The 13,615-nt window shown below is 35.4% G+C and overlaps 1 long non-coding RNA gene across 1 annotated transcript in view; it reads right to left on the bottom strand.

The window, feature by feature from the left end:
* Positions 1 to 200: 200 nt before the first annotated feature.
* Positions 201 to 13,615, bottom strand: part of LOC118763115 — a 40,849-nt gene continuing 27,434 nt past the window's right edge. Inside the window, exon 3 of the long non-coding RNA XR_004998869.1 lies at positions 201 to 358. This is a non-coding gene — a long non-coding RNA (uncharacterized LOC118763115). The remainder of the gene's footprint in view (positions 359 to 13,615) is intronic.

The raw sequence follows: 13,615 nt of genomic DNA, 5'->3' as shown, positions 1-13,615 counted from the left end.
TATTAATTACTCTTCATTTGCTAATTGTTAAGAAGAGTGAGTTAAGAATTCATTAATTTTTTTTGTTTGTGTATTTTTTTATGTTGTTAAAGTATTAATTCAGAATTGGTACAAAAAAAGTAATCAATAAATAAATATAATGTTTGGTTCATTTGTTTTATTCATTAATTTTACAGATACTAATGAAAATGAACATACAAAAAATTAAATTTAGTGTATCTCTCAACATTGTGCTTAATTTTTGCCTAAAATAGTAATACAACCAATGTTATCATCAGTAGCATAACAACAAGCATCGACAATATATCGTCATCGTAATTTTAGACAAATGTCATTTTTCATATTTCAAGCAGTAATTCTAAAAAAGATAAAAAATATAACAAAAGAAATAATTAAATAAAACTGACAGACACACACAACAATTAAAATTTCTTTCAACATAAATAAATATATAAATTCCAATCACCAAAAATTCCAAAGTAAATGATTTATAAATAAATATAATAGTAAATAAAATAAATATAGATAAATAAAAAAATAAATATGAATAAGTAAATAAAATAGTAAAATAAAAATAAATAAATATAATTAAATTAAATTCAGAAACCAACATATTTTGAAATTCATTGAAAATTAAAAGTAGTATATAAATAAACTCATTATATTGGTTAATTAAATTTTGCCTGATGGCTGAAAAAGTGATATTGAAAAATGCTCATTCTTTTCCTCATAACTGTTCTTTTTGCTCTTAACTGCAACTATCTTATTTTTGTCTGTTCATTCTTTCTCCATTCCATTCTCTTGTTTTTGTTGGCAATTTCCTCTTTATTCCCCCTTAAATTCCCTAAATCTTCCAGCATTATGTGTATTGCTTTTTCGTGTGGATTTATTTTCCTTTGCTTCCTCAAATAGCTCCCCTAACCTCCAAAACTCATTTGGAAACAATATGATACAGCAATGTGTAATATTCATTCCACAATATGATATCAAATAGATAAAAATTCCCACATCTATTACATTGCTATTTGCTTCAAAAGGGATATGTTTTGTTGTTGTTTATTATCCTTTATACTAAAACACGGAATTGAGTACATTTTATGCAATAAAACCAAAATTTATTAGAAAAATAAAACTGTTTTCTGAGAAAACAATTTCGTCAGTTAATTTTACTGAGCTGTTCCTTTTCCCTTTTTAGGTTTGCTTGAAATAGTTTTAATATTTTTTATAGATATTTAGTTTTCTTTTTATTTATTTTTCTTATCTATTTCTTTCATTTATTTATTTTTCTATTTATTTATTTACTTTTCTCTCTGGTAATTGGGGTTATTTCAGAACTGTTTGCCATCAATTGCCAATCCAAAATCCTACAGAAGCTGAACCTGCGTTTTTTGGAGTTTTCTTTTTTTAATAAAATTTTGTTATAATTTTTATGTTTGTTTTATATCCATTTATGCATGCGTGCGTTGGTAGAATGGCTTTTGTAAATTAGGATACTTGCATATTGTTGTGTCAAGTGAATGCCTTCACGACTGCTGATCACTCAACCATGAAGTAGGAATGTTATCCGCTGTCAATCTGTCTAAATGAGAAAGCTGAGTAATGGTTTAATGTATGCCAGCCTGGGAGCATGATACAAGAATTGTAGCAAAGTTTAAATTCAGGTCCAGAAACTGCGCTATGATTGCTTGTTTATGTAATCTGTTACTTCTGGTAATGCAGAAATGAATACAGTAGGAAAAAAAAAATGGTAATGAAACAAAGTTCTCAATCATTTCCTTAAAGGTGATTGGCAGATTGGAGTTTGGTTACTATTGTTATGGAGAAATTCAGTTTTGTTTAGATGTAGAACTTTAGAGATCTTCTTACATCACAGCTCCTTGGTAATGACCTTGCCCTGTTAGTAAATTAGTTATTGGATATCTGAGAAAAAAATACTCAGGGACTCCTGCTACATGAAAACTTAATAGTAAAAATTGGTGCTCACATACTTGGTATACAGAACATGTCCACTGTGTGGTCAATGTAGTGCTAAAGATCAAACTTACTTCCCCAAAACATTCTACATTTAATTAATCTTAATTAATTAAACTGTCAGACTTGTCTCCCCTGCTTTTTTTAAAGGTGTAGTTTTAATTGATTTAAAATTTATTAACTTACTGCATCAGGTTCATTTATTTGTTTTACCCTCATTTTTTCCGTTCTAATATAGATTAGAAGGCGTTCTAATATAGATTAACAGGCGGCGAGCTGGCAGAAACGTTAGCACACCGGGCGAAATGCTTAGCAATATTTCATCTGTCCTTATGTTCTGAGTTCAAATTCTGCCAAGGTCGACTTTGCCTTTCATCCTTTCAGTTGCATACTGGACTCAATCTAATTGACTGGTCCCCTCCCCACAAAATTTCGGACCTTGTGCCTAGAGTAGAAAAGAATAGAGATTAGACAAATACATTATTAAGGTATAATTTTACAGCTGGATGTCCTTCCTGTCACTAACACTTACTTGATTTTAAGTAACAGCTCTCTTAAGTCACACAACTAAGAAGTCATTAAGTGAGCAGACAAGATATTGATAGAAGAGACAACAATAACACCTACCTCATAGTGACTGTTGCAGAGCACGAATGCAGACAAATACACATGAGCATGTGCATGCACACATGCATGCATGCAGACACACATGCACACACACACACACATACACACACTCATAACATTAAGGAATAGGGATGTAAAATCTGGGCAGGTATCATATGAGCAATTTGATACAATCCAGATCTGGCTAATCACATAAGCTGCACAAGATTGCCAACTTTTAGATTTGAATGTGTTGCAATTGACTTAATATAAATCAACTAAATGCACGTATTTGCATATCAAAGGGCACTAGGACAGTTATCCATCAAAAACACGTGTCAAAATGGAAATTTTAAAAAATACATTAATAAATAAATTTGTTCTGGGTTCATTCCCACTATGTGGCACCTTGACCAACCAAAACCTTGTGAGTGGATTTGGTAGATGGAAACTGAAAGAAGCTAGTCATATATATATATACATACATACACACACACATATGTATGTATGTATGTATGTATGTATGTATGTATGTATGTACGTATGTATGTACGTATGTATGTATGTGGAGCTGAACCCACAACCTTGTGATTGGGAATCAAACTTTTTAACCACCCAATTATACCTACAAGTACATTATTAATTATTGAACAAGGTATTACTAATATGTCCACTCAAACATTTGAGAGTTAACTTAATATTAGCCAAAATATCCAATTGCAATGATCAGAATTTGCATAACCATCTCACATATCAATATGCATAATTTACTTGAAATTTAAATTTATATAATGAGAGGCAGACATGGACTCATTAATAAAATATCAAATTATATACTGGTCTGTATCAAGGATGGCTGTGTGGTTATGAAGTTCTCTTTGCAACCAACTATGTGATTTTGGGCTCAGTCCTATTGCATGGCACCTTGAACAAATGTCTTTTACTATAGCCCCAGACCAGCTAATGCCTTATGAGTGAATTTGGTTGATGGAAACTGCATGGAAGCCTATATCATATATATATGTATATAATAGCTATTATATCATATATATACATATGTATATAATAGCTATTATATAATATATAATAGTGATTTTTTTTCTACCTTGTCTTACACACATGCACACACACATACACACGTACACACATACACATGTACACACACACAGAGTCTAACCTATGCCAGCGTGCAAGAAAGTGATGATGGAAATGATGTGTATGTGTGTATTTATGTTTATTCCTCCCACCACCAACAGATAACCGGTAGTGTTTTATGTCCTTGTAACTTAGTAGTACAGCAAGTGAGACAATAGGATAAGAATGAAAATTAAAGCCCTTTCAAGGTGGTGCCCCACCATGGTCACGGTCCGATGATGGAATCATGGGAAAGTAAAAGATAACCTGCCATTTGTATTTAGTCATATCTCTTAACAAAGACACCTAATTTTATCAATATTATATCATTTAGTTGTTACCAAGACATTGTGGGGTATTCTGTTGTGTCTGGGGAGTGTCATTTTCTTTTTGTGCCTTATAATGTAACACACTCACCGGTAAAATTTCCTTCCTACACAAACACTAACCCATACACATGTGCACAAACAAACAAAAAGGAATGGAGTGTAAATAACAGACAGAGTCAAGACTATTGAAAAGGTTGCAAGACGCAACGAAAATTTTAGGAAAATAAAAATAAGAAATAAGTGGAAATTTTACTGGTGAGTGTGTTGAATTATAAGGCACAAAAAGAAAATGATTCTCCCCAGACACAACAGAATATGCTTCAACACACAAACTCATATAAAGAATCTTGCAAACCAAATTCAAAAACGAAATATTGCGGGGTATGTTATCTGCTAAAAGAAGAGCATCCTATCCACAGAATATTCAAAGATTAATGTGGAAGATTTAACTTTTTTGTTCCTATAATTTTCCAGAAACGAGAGGAGAGGTTAAGTGGTAGTTCTGTACATGCCACTAAGTTGTGAAATAACTTACTTAAAAACTTAACAGTGTAAAAGCCTTTAGTTAAGCTGTCACAACATTGATATGTTAACATTGCTAAATGAGATGTGACTGGCATTACAGAATGAATGCTACTGCTTGAATTAGATCTACTGTTGCTAGCGGGCTGAGGAAAAAACATCTGCATAGAATAATTTAAATATTAGGAAAAGGAAAACGTAAAAAAATAGTTAAAAGAACAAAATTACATGTAAAATCCATACTTGCCTTCTTCCTTTGAGTTTAATACATTCTTTTGCTTAATAAGTGATATTTAATCAAACGTAATATAGAATAACATCCTCAGGGGTGAAGTGTAGTCGGTGTGAATGTGTGTTACTAAAAAGAGCACTGCTTTATTTTTAAGAGTCTTCTGTTACCATGGCAGTGATCGTGAGAGTGTATGCTGCAAAAATATAGCTGATGACAAAAGGAGAACCTACAAAAATACTAGTTGCTTGTTAGTTAAAGAAAATAAATAAATATATAAATACATGAATAAATAAATGAATGAATAAATATCGGTAACATTAACTTAAAGAACTCATGACCCTTATAGAGTTATCATTATAGAGATGTCTTTGTCAAAAGTTATGCTTTTAAAAGGATTACATTGCTTTGCTTTTTCATTGCAGATCCACCATCTTTTTCTATTTCTATTTTTTAAAGCTGTTTTTTTCCTGATAAGAGTTTACAAACTTCTCACATTTAATTAATACAAATTTGCATTGTCAGTACAGGTAAACAACATTTTGAGTGTTTCGAATTATTTTCTTCATGACTTCTCCAAATAAGTAGTTATATAGATTTTCAAGTATGTACATGTATATATGTACATGTGTGTGTGTCAGTGTATACACATACACACACACACACACACACACACATAAATTCCCACCCTTGCTAGCAGTCCCACCCATACTAACATGGGAGGCAGACGTTAAACGATGATGATGATGATGTATGTATACAGGATTGGCTGCGTGGTAAGTAGCTTGCTTACCAACCACATGATTCCAGGTTCAGTCCCACTGCGTGTCACCTTGGGCAAGTGTCTTCTGCTATAGCCTCAGGCCAACCAAAGCCTTTTGAGTAGATTTGGTAGACGGAAACTGAAAGAAGCCCGTAGTATATATGTATGTATGTGTGTGTATATGTTTGTGTGTCTGTGTTTGCCCCCCCCCCAACATCGCTTGACAACTGATGGTGGTGTGTTTACGTCCCCATAACTTAGTGGTTTGGCAAAAGAGACTGATAGAATAAGTACTAGGCTTCCAAAGAATAAGTCCTGGAGTCAATTTGATCGACTAAAGACGGTGCTCCAGCATGGCCGCAGTCAAATGACTGAAACAAGTAAAAGAGTAAAAGAGTAAAGAGTAATATCCATGCACAAAGGCACATGACTCAATGGTTAGAGTGTCGGGCTCGCAATCATGAGATAGTGAGTTCACTTCCCAAACTGAGTTGTGTGTTCTTGAGCAAGACACTTTATTTCATGTTGCTCCACTTCACTCAGCTGTACGAATGAGTTGTGATTTGTGATGTCACTGGTGCCAAGCTGTATCAGCATTTGCCTTTCCCTTTGATATGGAGAAGGGAGGCTAGTATGCATGGGTAATAGTTGGTCTTCCATAAACAATGTTGCTCAGATTTGTGCCTTGCAGGTGCAATTCTGGACATTGTCTGTGAGAAAAACACCAGCACGATGCAATTCTCTCTGTCAGAAATTTGGAAACGACATGCTGTACTGCTTGACATTTATGCTGGAAGCTCCAATACAAACAGATGGTGAACACACAGAACAACCATTGGTTTGCTGTGTCTGCAAAACAGGTACCAAGAGTAATAAAAATTTAAATTCCAGTCAACATCACAGTATTTGGAGTGTTCACTAGTAATGGTGACATTATGCCTTCATTCCTCTTCCCACACAGCCTACATCAAGAGCCTGGAGGAGGTAGTGCTGCCCTGGGTCAAGAGGGCGGTTGCCAGAAGACCCTATGTCTAGCAACAGGACTCTGCACCATGCCACATGAGCAGGAGATCCCAGTCATGGCTGTCAGACAACTTCTGCGACCACATCACCTCTAACATCTGACCACCTAACTCCCCAGACTAAAACCCTTTGATTATTATATGTGGGGTACAGTTGAGCGAGAGACCAACAAAACTCCTCGTAACACCAAAGATGGACTGAAGGCAAGGATTATGGCAGCATTCACCAACTTAAACAAGGAGACCGTCCAGAAGTGCTGTAGTAGATTCCAAAGTTGTCTGGAGGCCATGGTTGAGGCCAATAGCGATTTTATTGGATAAATTTGCTCTTTAATATTTCAAGATATTTTAATGTAATTTTGGTAAGTATATCTGTTAAAATGAGATCTCAGTGTTATTTTCGTTCTTTGCGTAATTTAGACGACAGTCTATTCACTACACCCCATATATATATATATATAAACACATATACATGCATACATATACATACAAACAAGCATTGTGTTACATATATGTATATGACTGTACGTGTATGTCTACCTATCAGCCTATCTATCTATCTATCTATCTATTCATCTATCTAGCCATCTATTTATCTTTCTCTGTCTCTGTCTATCTGTCTGTCTCTCTGTTTCTCTGTCTGTCTGTCTCTCTCTCTCTCTACACACACACACATGAATACAGATTTGTATATACGAACATACAAACATATACACACACAAATATAAACATATATCTTGATGAACAGCATAAGCTATACTTATACCGGCTTGGAGTTAATAGGTCTGCCATATTGGTGTTTTCTCTTGTGATTCTCTTGAGAGTTTCCATTCTTTCAGATCACAGAACCAACCTTATATTCTTGGCTCAGTTCTATGCAACCTATTATCAAGAACCACATTACACATTGGATCAGCATGTATTATTCTTCATTTGTCACTTGTCCAAACAACCAGTTACCTCAATATCACCTGATGCTTTTCATACTCAGTTGTATTCCCTCAGCAATTCTTTACCATTTATATACAGTGTTACATTTTCTAACTTATATGAACTAATGAGCGAGCATTTACGTAATCACTCAAACTGCTAGAAAAAGCTGCCAAATTTTCCCTCAAATCATTTATCTTATGTCTTATGTCTTATTATGTAATGATTTATTATGTAATACAGTGAAGGCATGTGGCGTAGTGGTTAGGGTATTTGGCTCATGATTGTAAGGTCATGAGTTCAATTCCAAGTGACGTGTTGTGTCTTTGAGCAAGGCACTTTATTTCACTTTGCTCCAGTTCACTCAGCTGGCAATAATGAGTAGTACTTGTATGTCAAAGGTACAGCTTTGTCACACATCTGTGTCACACTGAATCTCCCCAAGAACTACGTTAAGGGTATGGATGTTTGAAGGGTATGGACAAGGCGGCAAGCTGGCAGAATGGCTAGCATGCTGGACGAAATGCTTAGTGGTATTTCGTCTGCCGCTATGTTCTGAGTTCAAATTCCGCCGAGGTCAACTTTGCCTTTCATCCTTTCGGGGACAATTAAATAAGTACCAGTTACACACTGGAGTCGATATAATTGACTTAATCCATTTGTCTGTCTTTGTTTGTCCCTTCTGTGTGTAGCCCCTTGTGGGCAGTAAAGAAATGGGTATGGATGTTTGTGGAATGTTCAACCACTTAAACATTAATTTCACAAGCAGGCTGTTCCATTGATTGGATCAACTGGAACCCTTGTCGTCGTAACCAACGGAGTGCTGGAATTATATAATATATATTATGTACTCTTTACTCTTTTACCTGTTTCAGTCATTTGACTGCGGCCATGCTGGAGCACTGCTTTTAGTCAAGCAAATCGACCCCAGGACTTATTCTTTGTAAGCCTAGTACTTATTCTATTGGTCTCTTTTGCCAAACCGCTAAGTTACGGGGACGCAAATACACCAGCATTGGTTGTCAAGTGATGTTGGGAGGGGGAACAAACACAGACACACAAACACTCACATATATATATATACATATACATATATATGACGGGCTTCTTTCAGTTTCCGTCTACCAAATCCACTCACAAGCCTTTGGTCAGCCCGAGGATTTAGTAGAAGACACTTGCTCAAGGTGCCATGCAGTGGGACTGAACCTGGAAGCATGTGGTTGATAAGCAACCTACTTACCACACAGCCACTCCTGTGTTAATTTTATATAATAAAATACAGTACTCTGAATCTGATATAACCAGAGAAACTAAAGAGAGGAAGGCTGCCCAGAAAGCAAGAGCCTCACTGGGTCCTAATTCTACCATTCCATATTCTCATTGCTTAGTGGGTACACATGTGAGGCTACATGTGAATGATATAACAATACCAAGCAGGCATTTAACTTAATAGTAACTTTTATTTCACTGCACAAGTAATATTGAGGTTGGTCATGAATTATAAAGTTCCATGACAGGTCAACACAACTGATCGAATGATTCAGTCACATTCATACATCATTGATTACAGAAACTCTGTATTAAGGTTTATCAAGACAGGAGATAAAATACACAGTATATTCATTTTGGCTGACTAAATTGAAAATAGGTGTAGGAGTGGCTGTGTGTTAAGTAGCTTGCTTACGTACCACATGGTTCCAGGTTCAGTCCCACTGCGTGGCACCTTGGGCAAGTGTCTTCTTCTTTAGCCTCGGGCCGACCAAAGCCCTGTGAGTGGATTTAGTAGACAAAAACTGAAAGAAGCCCATCATATATATGTATATTTATATATATATATATATATATATATACACACACACACATCAAATGAAATAAAAAACAGAACACAAAGGATGTGTTCTGTTTTTTATTTCATTTGATGCATATACCCTCTCACCTCTGCTACTAGCTGGCATATACAGGTGCTTACACTTATCAAGTATTCACCCTGAATTTATATATATATATATATATATATATATATATGTATGTGTGTGTGTATATGTTTGTGTGTCTGTGTTTGTCCCCCGAACATCGCTTGACAACCGATGCTGGTGTGTTTACATCCCTGTAACTTAGCACTTTGGCAAAAGAGACCAATAGAATAAGTACTAAGCTTCCAAAGAATAAGTCCTGGTGTCGATTTGCTCGACTAAAGGCGGTGCTCCAGCATGGCTGCAGTCAAATGACTGAAACAAGTAAAAGAGTAAAAGAGAGAATATCTAAGCTGAGCAGACAGACATGAAAACAACTATTATAAAAGCAAGAGAATGTGTGTGGTAGGTTTGTAGGTAACCATACACTCTGAACATTGGTGCTAAAAACAAGCTTTTATATAACCCTTGCAGGGAAATGTCCCAGAAGGATCTAGATTGATCTATCAAGTGAAGTCTGGCTACTGATTGGCCAATAACTCGGCCTTTCAGTTGTGCTATGCCATGACCTAAACTTCATAATTTTCTGACTTGATTTTGAATCTTACTACATTCCCATTGTAGCCATCAATTTCATGCCAAAATTGACCTAATAAGCCATCTCAGGACCCAGAAAGTGTAAAGTTGACAACCTGGTCATCTTCTAATACATGATGGAAAAACCTAATAATACTAATATAATGTAGCCCTATATACCTCGAAAAAGGGGAGATAGTCGTTGTTGGAATGTCTTCTTTCATAAGTCTGCTTCATTGTGTATGGCCTGCAACTAAATAATTATTCGTATATTTCTATAGTTAAGACAAAATTCCTTTTGGTTATTTTCCCTCAGGAATTCTTTGCCATTTATACAATGTTACATTTTCCAATTATATGAACTAACAGGTGAGCCCTTACATGGTCACTTGAACTGCTAGAAATAGCAACCAAAATCTCCCTTAATACATATATTGTTGTCTTATATAAGGATAGGATGCATTATATAATATTGCCCTATATACAGCACAGGATTAATCAGTGAGCAAAATAAGCACATGCTAAGGGCATCAATGGAAGGGGACACCACAGAAATGATAACTGTTTTGTGAGGCAAAAGAAATCGCTTTAAACTTGTTAATATTCAAAGTAGTTCATATGATTGGAAACATAATTTTGAAGTGTTCATTGTACCATAGTGAGGATGTGATCAAAAACTTTGCAATTAAAAAATAATAGAAGAAAACTTTTCAAATATGAATAGATATATGGAGGCAAAGGAATGGCTGTGTGATAAGTAGTTTGCTTACCAGCCTCATGGTTCCGGGTTCAGTCCCACTGCGTGGCACCTTAGGCAAGTGTCTTCTACTATAGCATCGGGCTGACCAAAGCCTTGTAAGTGGATTTGGTAGATGGAAACTTATAGAAGACCATCGTGTATATGTATACATATATATGTGTGTGTGTGTGTGTGTGTGTGTGTACATGTTTGTGTGTCTGTGTTTGTCCCCCCAACATCGCTTGACAACTAATGCTGGCATGTTACACCCCCGTAACTTAGCAGTTCAGCAAAAGAGACCAATAGAATAAGTACTAGGCTTACAAAGAATAAATCCTGGGGTTGATTCGCTTGACTAAAGGTGGTGCTCCAGCTTGGCCACAGTCAAATGACTGAAACAAGTAAAAGAAAAAAAGATAAAAGAAAAGTGGAAGTATGTAAAAATAAACATTATTCTCCTTATTACTGTTAGTTTTGTTTCATTTTGAAAAATAAAAATTTATTTTATGGCTTATTATTGTTTGTATTTTGAATTACACATATATGGGGGCATGAAAATCTTTTAAATGAATAGAAAGTTTCCATGGAACTTAATCCAGCCCTGCCTATATACCCCTAAAATGGTAAGATGGTCATAGCTTGAATGTCTTTATTGCAAGTCTGCTTTATCATGATTAGCCTGGGAGTAAACAATACTGCCACCATTTTCTAGAGTTAAGATAAAATTCCTTTAGTTTTCCATAAAATGTACAAGCAATGTCTTGTAAGATATTTTGGTCTTTAATTCTGACGCGACTAAGTTATCTTGTTAACTAAACAAACAATGTTGACTAATTATCATAGCACAACATTAGCATACTGCCACAATACTCTAATGGGCGGTTCCTTACAGCCAACACCATCATATAAATATCAGTGCCACCTCTGCCACCACAACCACCACTACCACCACCAACACCACAATCACTAAATCTAAAATACTTCCTTTCTATTTTTGAAATTACGCTTTTATTGTTTTGCTGATTTCAGCCATTCTTGTAGTGTTAACCTTCTCTCTCTCATCATCATCACCATCGTCATCGTCGTCGTTGTCATCGTCATTGTCGTCATCATCGTCATCGTCATCATCATCATCATCATTGTCATCATTATCATCATCATCATCATTATCATCATCGCTGTCATCATCATTATTGTCATCATCGTCACTACCACCACCACCACCACAACCACCACCACAACCATTACCACCACCTCCACCACTACCGTCATCATTTTTATTACATCCATTATTTTTCCATGTTGGCTTTATTATGTTGAACAAATCGTTATGGGTCAGGTCAATTGTTAGTCAATCTTCGATTACAATTCCATTCACATCTAAGGTAACAATGTAATAGCAATATCAAATCAACCGTCATTTCTTGATTGATACTTTATGTTATTGATGTATCAATCTGCAGTATTTGACATAGGTGCATGCGTGGCTGTGTGGTAAGATGTTTGCACTTTGGCACTTTGGGTAAGTGTCTTCTATTATAGCCACAGATCGGCCAAAGCCTTACGAGTGGATTTGGGGGATGGAAACTAAAAGCCTGTTGTATATATATGTGTATGTGTGTGTGTGTGTGCGTGTGCACATGCCCGTGTGTGCCTTTGTGTTTGAGTCTTTGTGCCTATGTTTGTCCCACCACCACAGCTTGGCAAATGGTGTCGGTTTGTTTATGTCCTTGTAACTAAGTACTTTGGCAGAAGAAACCAATAAAATAAGTACCAAGCTTTAAAGAAAAAAGTACTAGGGTTGATTTATTTGTCTAAACCAGGCCTGGCCAACTCGAATTAAATTGCGGGCCACTTGGATGCTGATAGAATTGAAAGCATTTTGCGTTCTCATGCTATTATTACAATAATGAAAGAATGATCATTGATTCAACAAGAAATATTATCATTTCAAAAACAGTAGTATCTCTTATATTACATTATTTACATAATTTACATTTGATGGATATTTGTCCTCATCTTGTTTGTTGTTAACACAACGTTTCAGCTGATATACTCTCCAGCCTTCTTCAGGTGTCCTGGAGAAATTTTGAACCTGGGTTTTCATTCCTAAGGTATTTTTCGATGTTATTATTATTAGTATTATTATTATTATTATTATTGTTAGTGTTCAGGTCACTGCTTGGAATTGAACTCGGAATCTTGGGGTTAGTAGCCTGCGCTCTTAACCACTATGCCATATGTCCATTGGCATATGGCGTAGTGGTTAAGATGAGGACAAATATCCGTTGAATGTAAATAATTTAAATAATGTAAATAATGTACATAATTCCTTGTCTCTAAAATATAGAACTGTAATATTTCTTTTTTACTTTTCATTACAATCTTTAATTCTTGATAAAATTTTTAAAATGTTTGTTTAAATAAACCCATTTCAAACAGGCCACAAGATAAAAGTCTGCATACCATATGCAGCCTTTGGGCCTCAGGTTAGCCATCCCTGGTCTAAACCCTTCAGGATGGTTCCTCAGTATAGCTTCAGTTCAATGATTGAGACAAGTAAAAAGCGGAGAGAAAAGATAAGTACAAATATATGTATGCACACACACACACACACACACAAAATATAGTTGTATTTCACTTCTTTTTATTATTATCAAGGATTAACAAAAGGGTGGTGGGTTGATAGAATCATTAGAGCAGGGGTCAGCGAACCAAGTTAAATTACTCCAAATGGGGTAAAAATAAAATTCTTGGGGGTAATGAGGGCTCATTAAGAATAAGTAAAACTATATAAAAACATGTTCCTTGGTATGATAGAAATGTTTCTTCTGGGAACACTGCATCTGTCCAATGTAATGGATGTGTAAATAGATTCATA

The sequence above is a fragment of the Octopus sinensis genome, linkage group LG4 (genome assembly GCF_006345805.1).
Source record: "Octopus sinensis linkage group LG4, ASM634580v1, whole genome shotgun sequence".
NCBI classification, from domain to species: domain Eukaryota; kingdom Metazoa; phylum Mollusca; class Cephalopoda; order Octopoda; family Octopodidae; genus Octopus; species Octopus sinensis.
This window is presented reverse-complemented; position numbering and strand designations above follow the sequence as displayed.